We start from the raw sequence: 12,931 nt of genomic DNA, 5'->3' as shown, positions 1-12,931 counted from the left end.
TGTTTAGGCTGGTGTGAAATAGTATTTGGTATTTTGGACTATATTTATCTACAGCACTCATTTGCTGCCCAAACGCAATGTGCTCTTTGGATGCCAAGCAACAAAACATTAAAAATACAATAACTGCCATGGAACAGTGGAAAACAGTAAAGGAAGCCCTGCATGAAAAATTTAGCAGCAGGGAGCGGAGAACCATAGAAGATGCAAAGAGGTAGCTAAAAGCTGGAACAGATCTGAGATCAGGTGGATTTAAAAGTCTCTCAGTGGGCTGGGCATCTTCACCTGGAGTCCTAAAGTCGCTGGATCAGGCCCAAGAGGCGGTGGTCCTGGTGCTAATCTACTCCAGCACCCTGTCCTCACTCACAGCGGCCTTGATAACGACAAGCTCTTCAGGCTTGACACCAGCAACAATCAGAGCAGATACCAAGTGGTTTAAATGCAGACTCCAAAAACCAGGTAGCGTTTCGGGTTTGGAAGGACTTGTTCCAGCCACTTTTGCAAAAGTTGGGTTTCTCTTGGCGACGCTGAGCGGAAGGCACCCCCGGGTCTGACTCGGTATATGGCTGCTTCCGACCACTCTGTCCCCAGCAGAGGACAAAGCGGCTGCCATCCGAAAGGACCAGCGTCTTCCCTCATTGTTTGGGGCTATTTTTGGTTTTTTTTAAGATGGGTCGGCGGGAGGTGATGCCCGCTGCTGCCCTCCTTTCTCCCGGCCAGGCTGGGGCGGCTGCCCGTCTCCTGAACCCCTCCAAAGAGCCCTTTCGTCTCCGGGGGTCGTTTGGCGAGACGCGCGCTCCGGAGCGTCACGTGTGAAAGGGGCTGGTTTCGGGTTCCTGCTTTGCCAAGCCTCGCGCATCAGCACAAAAAGCCAGCCCGCCCGCCCGCCAGCCAGCCTCCTCCTCCTCCTCTCCGCGGCTCCCCCCGCTGACATCACTCGGCGCGGAGGAGGGCAGAGCGGGAGGAGGGTGGGGTGACCCGGAGAGCCGCCCAGCGCGAAAGGAGAAGCCTCGCCGCCGCCGCCACCGCGCACAGACAGACGCTGCGCCCGGCTCGAGGGGCGCGTCCCGTCCAGGGAGGGCAGGAGGACGAGGTCGCCGCCGTAACCAGCCGTGCCCAGGGGGACGCATCCTGCTCCGGCGCTTCCTGCCGCCGGTAAGTCCAGCGCCTCTCCTCCGGCTCAGCCATCCCTCGCCATGGGAGAAAGAGAGAAGGCTCTCCAAAGGGGCGCAGCCGCCGCTCCGTGCGCTCTGCACATGGCCAGAGGCGCGCCCGTGCCCGCCCGACCGCTGGGGGACTGAGCGACCAAAGTCGGGGCGGTGGGGCTGATGGAGGGCTGGGGCGATGGGGCGTCGGTGGCGACGATGGGGACGCAAAGAGCCCCGTTTCCGGGGCGCGCCCAAGGCGGGGAGCCCCCTTCGCCTCCCGGCTCTCCTTCACCCGCTGAGGGTGACTCAAACCCAGATCCCGGGCTGAATCATTGCCGCTTCCTCTTTGGACTGCTGCCCTGGCTGATTTCTGGACAGAGCTCAGCAGCCGTCGCCTGACTCGGACCAGAGAAGCTCAGGACTGTCCACACTGGCAGGCAGCAGCGGCAGCCGCTCTCCAGGGTCTCAGGGCAGGAAGATGTCGATGGAGGGAGGACAAGGCGGGATTTGAACCCGGGACCTTCTGCATGCAGAACAGATGTTCTGCCCGGACTCGGTGCCCACCCTGCCGGCCGCATTTGCTCTCCGGGCTCCCAGGCCATCGCCAGCCCCCTCTCCCCTTCTGGCCCCCTCTCCCCGTTAATAAAAAAAGCCCAAAGTGAACCATATTGTGCAGGCAAAACTCTAAAAGTGCCGACCGCCTTGAGAGCCAGCCAGAGCCCAACGGGGCATTGTCCCTGCTGCCTAGTCTAACTCTTTAGCTCTTTCTCGCCCCCCCCCATTTTTCCCTCCCCCTGCAACTTAACTCTGCCCCTAGTCAGCCCGACTTGATGCCATCTGCCCAAGGCGCTCCAAATTGAGAGGAACCGGGCACAGGGCGGGGCTCCTCCCAGTTTGCCACTTCCTCCACAAATCTAGGAAACGCAGGTAGCCGCTTTCTAGTGAGTCAGGCCATTGGGTCCACCTGGTTCAGTGCTTCCTACACGGGCTGGCAGCCCTGGCTCGGCAGCCCTGGCTGGAGATGCCAGCGGGGATTGAGCCTGGCATGGTCTGCAAGCAGAGCAGGGGCTCTGCCAGGGAGCCATGGTAGACCTTCTCTGCTCTAGAGAAGGCCCAAGAACAGCAGCGATTCCTGCAGGGCAGGGGGTTGGACTAGATGACCTCCGGGTCCCTTTCAGCTCTACAGTTCTATGGCAGGCTGAACAGAGCCCTGGAAGAAAACTTCGGGGAAACAGGAATGAGCCACTAGCGCTCTCAGCTGCGCGCAGATATGAACTTGGGAGTTTCTGGTACCTAAACTCTGGTGATAAATGGCCAAGCAAAGTCCTTCTGTAAAGGGGACCAGCCTGGATATGGCTGTGGAGTGTGGGATGTGGGAGAGACCTGGGTTCAAATCCCCCGCACTTAGCCTAGCCTACCTTCTGGGGTTGTTGTGAGGGTGGTGCTCTGGAGAAAGCACCTTGGAGAACAGGCAGGATATAAATGCAGTCAGTCCTAGCAAAGAGAGAACGTGAAGCAGATCAGGTGGCCACCCCTCACTCACTGGGTTCAGAGTATTCAAGGGACTAGTCCTCAAGCTGTTCATTCAGATCAAGCTTCAGTTCTTTCCCTGGCACAACATTCCTTCCACCACCACCGCTCCCCCCCCCCCCCGAGCATCTCTTTGCCTTCTGAGGTACCTACTGAACATGAAAAAGCCTTTGTCTTTTGGGCACCCTGTTGTGGACAGCCCTGAGGTGGGACTGTTCTTTATCTAACCAACTTTTCATTTATCTTATGTTCATTTTCTGTTTTAGCTGCAATTGTGTGTGTGTGAGAGAGAGTGTCCCGGTGTCCTGGTGTCCTGCTGATTTGCAGATTTGTTGCCTCCTTTTCGATGCTTAGTTGATATTGATTGACAGGGACGGTGGTTCCTGCTTTGCTGGAGTTTTGCTGTGGCGCTGCAAACTGTCTTTGGATACTTTTGCATCTTGGGGAGTTGGCCCTTTTGGGTCCTGCCAACCCCACAATTCTAGGATTCTGGGATGATCCCTCGTGCCTCGGAGCGGGGAAGGCAGCCACCGAGATGTGCTCTCCACACAGACGGAATAAATAAATCATGTTGGGTAAATGCACCCTGCTCAAGCTGAAATGGGCTCCTCTAATAGCCAAAAGGTGCATTTAAGCCCGCATCTGGTCCTCAGGAATAGCTGCACAGGTGCTTCTGTGATGCTTTGCAATTTGGGCCACCTTGGACTCATTTGGCAGGAGACTCCTTTCTGTGCTTGGAGAAAGTGGATGGGGAGAAGCTTTTCTCCCTCTCTCAAAATACCTCTGGTTATGGACTTAATGCGTTCCGGAGGTCCGTTCTTAACCTGAGGTACCACATTAGCTAATGGAGCCTCCTGCTGCCTCTGTGTGATTTCTGTTCTCATCCTGAGTTAAGTTCTTAACCCCAGGTACTACTTCCGGGTTAGCGGAGTCTGTAACCTGATGTGTTTGTAACCTGAGGTGTTTGTAACCCGAGGTACCACTGTACTAAACTCAGGGACATCTGAGGAGGCTAAATGTTGGGAGATTCAGGACAGACCAAAGGAAATCCGCCCTCCACGCTCTGTGGAGAGCTGAATTATGGAGTTCACTCTCCCAGGAGGTAGTAGCGATGGCCCCCAGATGGAAAACTTGGAAGGAGGATCGGATCACTTCCCAGAGGAGCAGACCATCCGTGGCTATCAGCCGCAAGGGTGGCTGCGCTCCTCCTTCCTCCACCATTGTGCCTCTGAATAATACCAGTTGCTGGGATCACACAGCTGTTGTGCTCATGTCCCAGGAACATCGGAAGCTGCCTTATCCTGAGTCAGACTGTTGGTCCATCTAGCCTAGTAATGTCTACACGGACAGGCAGTAGCCCTCCAGGATCCCAGGTCAGGATCTCTCCCAGCCCTGCCTGGAGGTGCCAAGGATTGTGCTGCTTCCAGGTTTCCCATGGGGGAATCTGGTTCTTGACTGTGGGAACAGGGTGCTGGACTAGCTGTGCCCCCTTTGGGCCTGATCCTGTTGGGCTTCCCCCAGGGAATGTGGTTGGCCACTATAAGAAGAGTGCGCTCGACTAGATGAGCCCGCTTTGTCCTGAACAGCAGCAGGGCTATTCTTACATCCGTAGCGTGAGGGTCAGTAGCTGATGTTGGTCTTCTCAGACTCCAGCGCCCATCCTTCCCGACCCATTGGCCAGACTGGCCGCGGCTGATGGGAACTGGAGTCCAGCAACATACAGAGTGGACCACGTTAGCTCCCCCTGTCGGACGTGAATCACTTCCAAGGGCTGTGGCAGAGTCAAGATGGGGGTGGGATGTCCACTTTATGGGGGGTGAGAAGGCCACTTTAGCCATCATGGCTACAGGCAGCAGAGGATAAACACAAAGGATGTTAGCAGAGCAGGTGGGCGGCTCACGCTGCCTCGGTTGCATTCCTTGAAGTCGTAAAAGTGTAAGGAGAGCCCGGCTGCTGGATCAGGCCCATAGCCCACCTCGCCCAGCATCCTGTTCCCACAGTGGCCAACCAGGTGCCTGTGTGTGAAACCTGAAGTCAGGATTCGAGCCCCAGAGCAACTCTCTGCCTCCAGTGTTTTCCAGCAACTGGTATTTGGAAACATTTCTGCAAAGCCTCCTCTGTGAATTGGCTCGTCCTCTTTCCAAGCCATCCAGGTGACGGTCACTGCCTCCTATTGTCCCGCTGCCCCACGTGGGTCATTGGCAGAGTCGGGCTGGCTTTGCCTCTTCCTTGCTCCGCCGTGACTTTTGACTTTTTCAATGTCTGCGCTGCAAGATCCACGTGGAAGCAGGGCTGCTCCAGCAAAGGGGCCCATTGTGTCCGCTGAGTCCAGATACCATCACGCTTCGGACAGCGGCGTTGGAGTCTTGCTAGACAATGGGCCCCTTCAGGCAACCCAGCCCCACGAGAAGCTGCTGCCGTGTGTGTTGTGGGGGGCGGGATCTGCTGTCATCTGGGTCCTCCAGAGAGGGCACACTTTGTCTTAGTGGCCATCTGGGACCATCTTAATAAACTGACTTGCAAGTTATCACTGTGGGTCCCTCCCTCAGTCCTGCTGGTTTGTAGAAATCGCAGGGAGGGGAGGCTAGTGTCGCTGTTAAACTCCAGTTCTGTTTTTGTGGACTTTCCATTAAGACAGCTGGTTGGCCCCTGGGAGAACTGGACTGGATGAGCCCCCTCTGTCCTGACCCAGCCGCCAGCCTTCTCTGATGTTCTTATATTGACTTCTGTTTGCAGGACGCAGTTTGGGCTTTATTGCTTTAGTGCTTAGTCTTTGTTTAGGTCTGGAGGTCGTTTTTGTGGGGGCTGTTGTTGTCACACCCTGTTGTGAGTTTGGTGTTCACCGCAGGGTGCTGAAATAGGGGGGGCTTTGATCTGAGCCCACAGGCCTCCTTTTATGTTAGGGCTTTTGTTCAGAATGTTTCACACGATGCACCAAAATTCTCCAAAACGACGTCTTTAGGCCAGTTCATTTTTACAACAACCTTGTCAGGATGTGGCAAAGTTATCACCCCCATATTACAGAGAAGGACAAAAGCAGACAGAGGCAGGGTTCAAAGTACGAGCATCCTGGTTCACAGCTCACGCCCTTAACTGCCTTTCCCTCAAATAATTTGTGGTCTTCAAGCTTTTAATTCCCAAATGCTGTCCTGCCCTTCTAAAGCCAGGTTGTTTCAGCTTCTTGCACACCCCTGACAACTTGGGGCGACCACTCTCAGTCTCTTCGGCCTCTCTCTGATCTGCCCTTTGGGACTCTGCAGGCCCCATTCGCCCCAAACATTTTTGTCCGGCTGGGATGTGTCCTTGGGGTCCTGATCACGGATGGAGGATGCTGAGGGAGGGATGCCAGAGTGTGTACGAGGAAACTAGCCTCCTGTACAAGGGGGACATTCACATCCCTTGCCCCGCCCACATTTCCATCTGGCTCCACCCACCCCTGGCATGTGGCCCTCGGAAGATTTCTCAGAAGAGAATGTGGCCCTTGGGCTGAAGAAACCAAGAAGCATTCAAAACTGACCCTACTTGCGGGACACCTCCCTTCTGGTCTCCTGTGTTCTCCCCAGGTAGACTCACCTGGTCCCTTCACTGCACATTTCAAGGTGCAGTCGATGGCTTTTTCAGCGTGTTTGCCGGAGAGGAGGGCCACTGGTTTTTGTTTCATTTTTATTATGTCATCATTTTGTAAGTTTATGCTCTTCTGCCATGTGCTCTTCAGATGGGGATCGGAATATAAAGTTAACAAATAACTAAATATCTCCTTTCCTCACCTCCGTTCCTTCATTCGAAAGCTACTGCTTTCAGGTTAAAAAAAGGGGGGGAGGCAGCCTGAAGATCTCTCCCCTTGATTGACAGCAGCCAACTCAGAACACCACTGATAGCAGGCAAATAAGAGATTGGCTTATATATATTTTCCCCCCTGTGTGCGTCATTCGGCAATTACCCTTCCCCCCTCGGTTGAATTTTATCCACATCCTTCTTACTTCTGAAACCCTTTTCTCTGCCTGCCTTGCTTGGGACTCGCGTGGTTTCTGCATCTCATGACAAGGGCTGTCATCCTCTCTGTGGTGATTCAGCTGCCTCGCCTTCCTTCAGATCCTCCGTGGTTGTGCTGGGAGGCACAGGTGGCCCTGTCTATGGCCTGCTCTCCAAAGTGGGAACATCCTTGATCCTTCACGTTCAGCCTCTTCCCTTTCCATACACACCCCCAGGCAGTTTTGTGCCTATTAAAAGGCTCCCAGTTCGTCTGACAGCTTCCAGTCGTCTTTCATCCTTCCTTCCTTCGGGTTCCGATAGTGGACAGAAAGTTTTCGCCTCCGCTTGGCTTTCGGAAGAGCTTGTTCCAAGACCCCCGGGGCCACTTCTGCAAGCAAACTCCGCTGTGCAGGTTATTCAAGCACACTAAAGCCCTCCCTCAGTTCTGAAGTTCATAGAATCATAGAATGGTAGAGTTAGAAGGGGACCCCAGGGGTCATCTAGTCCAACCCCCTGCAGTGCAAGAATTGCAACCGGCGTATCCATGACAAATGGCCACCCAACCACTCATAAAACCCTCCAGTGAAGGAGAGTCCTCCACTTTCCAAGGCAGTCCCTTAAATAAGCTTGTTTTCTGTTGCTGCAGAAGGTAGGCCCCTGAACCAGTGGATTCGAATTGTAAGAAAAGAGATTCCAACTAAACATTATTAGGAAGAACTTTATGACAGTAATGGGCAACCTGAGAAGGTGATGGGCTCTCCTTCTTTGGAGGTTTTTAAGCAGAGGTTGGATGGCCATCTGTCAGGGATGCTTTAGCTGTGATTCCTGCTCTGCGGGGGTTGGACTAGATGACCCTTGGAGACCCCTTCCAATTCTACAATTATATGCTTCTGAGTTGTGGTTTATAGGCTGCAGTGTGGATCAGCTTCATTGGCAAGGAAGAAGGCTGAGGGGCAGCTCTGTGTCTGTGCCTCCCTTTGGATCAGACCCCCATCCAAAAGACATAATCGCAGTTAATAAACGTGCTTGCAGAATCCTAAAAAATATTCCAGTGCATTTTGCGAGATGCAACTTTACAAAATGTGCACTGTCTCTCCCCCCTGCCCCCCATTAACTATTAAGGCACTTGCATCATCTTGACAAAATACTAAACTAGAATTACTTCCTTACTTCCGACCTCATTCGTTCCCCAGATTTTTGACTGGGTGCACAATTCAGTTGTTTCCCTCTCCTGTTTCCACTAATATTCCAGGACAGGAGTCAATAATTCTGGGAAGGAAAACTTGGCAAAAATAAGCCATTGTGTTTTGCCACAGGAGGAAAAGGATAACCTGGGTGGCAGGGAGAGCAGAATAGCTGTGGGTTTAGAAATGTCGGTGGCTGAGAGGGCGTTAGCGCCCACGAAACCTCCTCTTGCCTGGCAAAACCAGGATAAAATATTGCAAGAATGAGAGGGAGGCCCTGCAGCTCAAAGCCAGCTCAGAAGGTCAGCTGGAGGCTGGAGCCGTCTTGGGCCAAAGCGTTGCCCTTCCTGGGACGCTGCCTCTTGGCTGACAAGCTCCACATCAGAGCTGGGGTTTTTCTCTTCCTTTTAATGGGAGTGTGCCAGATTGTTTGATCTCAGCTCGTCCATTTAAAAGTCAGCTGCTTATCTAAGTCCAGTTAATAATGCTGAGCCTGACTTTATATGCATCTCAAAGCCCTGGATATATGCACATTATAACGACAATCTAAGCTAGGCCTCCTTCAGAGGAGGAGGAGGAGGAGGGAGGGAGCCATCATAGCTGAACGGGGAAAGCATGGAGAAGATCCCAAGTCCAGGCCTTGAAAGCTTCTCCAGGTAGGGCTGAGGGTGGGTCTCCTGAAACCCTGGTGGGCCTCTGCCCATCTACGAAGACAAAACTGAGCTCAATGGGCTCAGGGGTCCTGACGTGGTACAGGGAAGGTCCCTCTGTTCCTGTTTAAATTAGCCCTTTCTTCAGAACCACGGGGACTACAATCTTAGTTTGTTTTTAAAGGGAACAGCTGTAACCTCAGTGGCTTTGCATGAAGAACACCACACGCTCAATCCCTGGCTTCTCCAGGCCTGAAACTCTGGCAAACTGCTGCCAGTCAGTGTTGCCATTACTAAGCTAGATGGAGTGGTGGGTCCGACTCCTTATAAGGCAGCTTCCTAGGTTCCCATTTATGCTTCGGATCTGGGTCTGAGGCTTGCTTTAGCGTGGCGAGGGTAGTTCTTTGCACATCTGGAAGACGACTGTGTCGCCTCCCATCACCCTCTTGAAGGTGCTTTTTCAGCTCAGGGGAAAGGGCAGGCAGACACAGCATCTGTAGACTGTAGCATCCTGAATTAAGGGAGGGAGGGATTCCCGTTGCAGCCACAGGGTTGTTTGAGGCCACCAAGAAAGAGCTGATCTTCAGCTTGAAACCAGGACTTGCTCTTTCACCATGCTGCTCCTCCAGCTGCCAATGCCACCCATGGAACCTGTGTGAATATCTAGCGTGGGTTGTGTCCAGGAACCTGGGAGGATTTCTTTCACGTGTGTGCATGTTTTCGTCTTTAAATAAACAGCCCATGCAAGTTTCTAGCTCTTATGGCCATCAAGATTAGCCTGGCCGCCTCAGAGGAAATCTGGGGAGGCGGAGGTGGACTTTCCAGTGGTCAAAGTGAGCTTGTGTCTTCCTGCCCGGCATCTATTTCCTGCCCTCTTCCCCCACCGCACCCCTCTTTCTCTTTCACACTTGATCCTGAACCCATAAGTCGTGCAAAAGGAGCAAATCTGTGCAATGTTCTTGAACAGTTGCAGAATCTGGTTTCGGTTTGTTTTCCTATTCTTGCTTGGGGCTGGGAGCAGGGCAGGAAGCTTAGATGCCGAGTACACAAGCCTTCCCAGCCCTGCCTCCTGCAAAGCACTCTTCTTCCAACCACATGCTGGAACATTTCGATGCTGTCAGGTGGGTTTCGAAGGAAGATCGCCCCTTTTGTGAGCCTGGAAATTGCAGCAGCAGCCCTGCTTTGAACCCGTTCAGTTGCAAGCCTGTCTCACCAGTCTTCTCTCCCCCCCCACTCCCATGTTCTCTCTCTGTGCATCTCTGCTCCTCTCTGTTCCCTTCGAGCAAGTGTCACCCCTCGTCAGAGGCCCTTTGCATCCAGGTGCCTGTTCTGCCCTCCCAATAGTCCCCGCGGAGCTGTCTCCCTGACTCCTTCCTTCCACATCTGTTTGCTCACCTCCCTGGCTCTCAGTCCCAGCTGTCCCAGAACCTTAGCAGAGATGCCTGTCATTCTAGGGGCTGAGTTCATTTCGCCAAACAGTGATTGGCGGCTTGGGCAGGGGCTGCTTGCCATCGCCCCAGCCTCCTGTCGCAACCATCTTTCCCTGGAGTGTTGCATGGATTTTAATCTACCCCCCAAAGAGATCCCTTGTAGTTGTTTAGTTGTTTAGTCGTGTCCGCCTCTTCGTGACCCCCTGGACCAGAGCACGCCAGGCACTCCTGTCTTCCACTGCCTCCCTCATGCTGGTAGCTTCGAGAACTCTATCCAATAATCTCATCCTCTGTCATCCCCTTCTCCTTGTGCCGTCCATCTTCCCCAACATCAGGGTCTTTTCCAGGGAGTCTTCTCTTCTCTTCTCATGAGGTGGCCAAAGTCTTGGAGTCTCAGCCAGTGTGGTGTAGTGGTTAAGAGCAGTAGTCTCGTAATCTGGGGAACCGGGTTCGTGTCTCTGCTCCTCCACAAGCAGCTGCTGGGTGACCTTGGGCTGGTCACACTTCTTTGAAGTCTCTCACCTCACTCACCTCACAGAGTGTTTGTTGTGGGGGAGGAAGGGAAAGGAGAATGTTAACCGCTTGGAGACTCCTTAAAGGGAGTGAAAGGCGGGATATCAAATCCAAGCTCTTCTTCTTCTGTCCTTCCAGTGAGCACTCAGGGCTGATTTCCTTCAGAATGGAGAGGTTGGATCTTCTTGCAGTCCATGGGACTCTCCAGAGTCTCCTCCAGCACCAGAATTCAAAAGCATCCATTCTTCGGCGATCAGCCTTCTTTATGGTCCAGCTCTCGCTTCCATACATCACTAAAAGAGATCCCTTATCATGCTTAATTTAAAACATGGAGACTGGTGTCTGCCTCTCAGGCCAGGCCAGCATCCTGTTTTCACAGCGGCCATGGGAAGGCAGTGAGCAGGACCTGAGCATGAGAACATTCTCCCTTCCTGCAGTTTCCAGCAACTTATGCAGAATCATTTCAGCCATCAGTAGCCTCAACCGGCCCCGTATCCTTTCCTTCAGGCACCCTCTCCAGGATTTCTTGCATTTTATAAACCATTTGCTCTGCACAGCAGATTAGCCGACAGGTGCCAGGGAAAGAATCTTGCACATGGCAGAGCATCTCCAAGAGCATCAGCCCCTTCCTCCTTCAACAGCACTTGCCTGGCGCTCAAGAGCCATTTGATAGAAAGGCAGCCACCTGGCTTCATCTCTTGTCATCAGCAGGAGGCTGTGTGAATAAAAGCAAAATGGGCCTGCTCATCCTCCATTGGGTCTCCCAGAGAGTGGTTTGGCTTTGTTTTGTTTTTTAACATCTTCCCTTTGCTCATCAAATACTTGTTTTTGGAGATTTTCAGGCTCAGAAACTATAGGAAGAATCCAGAGCTTAATCCTCTTCATTTAAATGAGATTAAAAAAATTATATGTCAGGACTGCCACACACAACGGAATGAGAACGCATAGAAGTGCAAGAAGGCTCTCTTACCCAATTCATCCTTCTTTTTCCGGTTCAACCCCAGAGTCCAACTCAAAATGCGCGTCTCTCACCCAGAAAGTGTGGTGTAGTTTAGGCTTGAGGCCGATGGTTAAGTTGGTAAGCAACTTGTGAGAACATAAGACTCAAGGAGGAGCCTGCTGGGTCAGCTGCCCAAGGGGACCCATTTAGTCCAGCCTCCTGTTCTTACAGGGATGCGGGTGGTGCTGTGGGTTAAACCACAGAGCCTAGGACTTGCCGATCAGAAGGTTGGCGGTTTGAATCCCGGCGACGGGGTGAGCTCCCGTTGCTCGGTCCCTGCTCCTGCCAACCTAGCAGTTCGAAAGCACGTCAAAGGGCAAGTAGATAAATAGGTACCACTCCAGCGGGAAGGTAAACAGCGTTTCCGTGCGCTGCTCTGGTTTGCCAGAAGCGGCTTAGTCCTGCTGGCCACATGACCCAGAAGATGTACGCCGGCTCCCTCGGCCAGTAAAGCGAGATGAGCACCGCAACCCCAGAGTCGGCCTCGACTGGACCTAATGGTCAGGGGTCCCTTTACCCTTTACCTGTTCTTACAGTGACCAGGCAGATGCCCCAATGGGAAACCCACAAGCAGGATCCGAGTGCAAGAGCAGCCCTCTGCTGTGCTTTGGTTTCCAGCAACTGGCATTCAGAACCATTGCTTCCTCCAACCATGAAGACAGAACCAAGTCATCACAGGCAGTCGCCATTGCTAGTCTTATCCTCTATGATAAATTCCTTTCCTTTCCAATTCAGTGTTGTTCATTTCCATGGGTGTTGCGTCAGCCCATTCTGGAGAAACTCCTGTGCTGATCTTTGTGATGTTTAGAATCAAAGAGGAAGCCAGGCTTTACCGGGGAGGGCGGGCGGGGGCCGTACTTTTCTGGTTTTTCATTCCTCATGCACACAGAGGCTGACTCTCGGTGGAATAGCCTTGGAGAAAAGCGCTGAGAGTTAAGAGACAATAGATGCTCAGCTCAAAAGTGCAGCCAAAAGCATCTCTTTCCAGGACAGAGTAGCAAGAAGTCAAGTTGTATTTTTATATTCTGTTGGAAGCTGCCCAGAGTGGCTGGGGCAACCCATTCAGATGGGTGAGAATAATAAGAATAAAGTTGCAGGTTGCATTGTGCCTTGGCATTCTGTCCATGTTGCCACAAGCAGCTCCATGTTCTGGGTGCTGTGCTTTTGAGCTCACCACCCTCTTGGCGACTTTGACCCATATTTGGGGCAGGGACCCTGCTCAGTGTGCATGGCATGCAGAAGGCCAGGGAGCCTCTCTGGTCTGGCCCTGTGTGATTTTCACGGGCCTGGCAGGTGCTTTGCAGAGCCACTGCTACTCTGAGGAGACACTGGTGAACTAGAGGAAGGATAAGGCAGCTTCCTACGTCCTCACAAGAAGGCAGTTGCTGCGGGATTTTTTAATATTGTGCCATCAATGTACATGTGGCACTTTGTGCAATAGGGCAGATCTCTGCCCTGACGGACTTGGACTCTAGCAGGTGGCAGGAAATGCCTTTGGCAGCCTGGG

General features: G+C 52.9%; 2 protein-coding genes and 1 long non-coding RNA gene across 3 annotated transcripts in view; 2 read left to right on the top strand and 1 right to left on the bottom strand.

Annotated features, from left to right (window-relative positions):
• LOC308575124 (uncharacterized protein) overlaps positions 1-12,931 on the top strand; it is a 467,635-nt gene that overhangs the window by 419,695 nt on the left and 35,009 nt on the right. The window lies entirely within an intron of this gene.
• Positions 1-12,931, bottom strand: part of LOC308575370 — a 131,061-nt gene that overhangs the window by 101,924 nt on the left and 16,206 nt on the right. The window lies entirely within an intron of this gene.
• PEA15 (proliferation and apoptosis adaptor protein 15) overlaps positions 1,030-12,931 on the top strand; it is a 58,117-nt gene continuing 46,215 nt past the window's right edge. The window contains exon 1 of the mRNA XM_081173925.1: positions 1,030-1,152. The gene's annotated coding sequence lies outside the window, so the exon portion shown is untranslated. The remainder of the gene's footprint in view (positions 1,153-12,931) is intronic.

This window comes from Podarcis bocagei, assembly GCF_964188305.1.
Source record: "Podarcis bocagei genome assembly, chromosome: 16".
Lineage (NCBI taxonomy): Eukaryota > Metazoa > Chordata > Lepidosauria > Squamata > Lacertidae > Podarcis > Podarcis bocagei.
The sequence above is the reverse complement of the archived record's forward strand: the minus strand, read 5'-3'. Positions and strand labels throughout refer to the sequence as shown.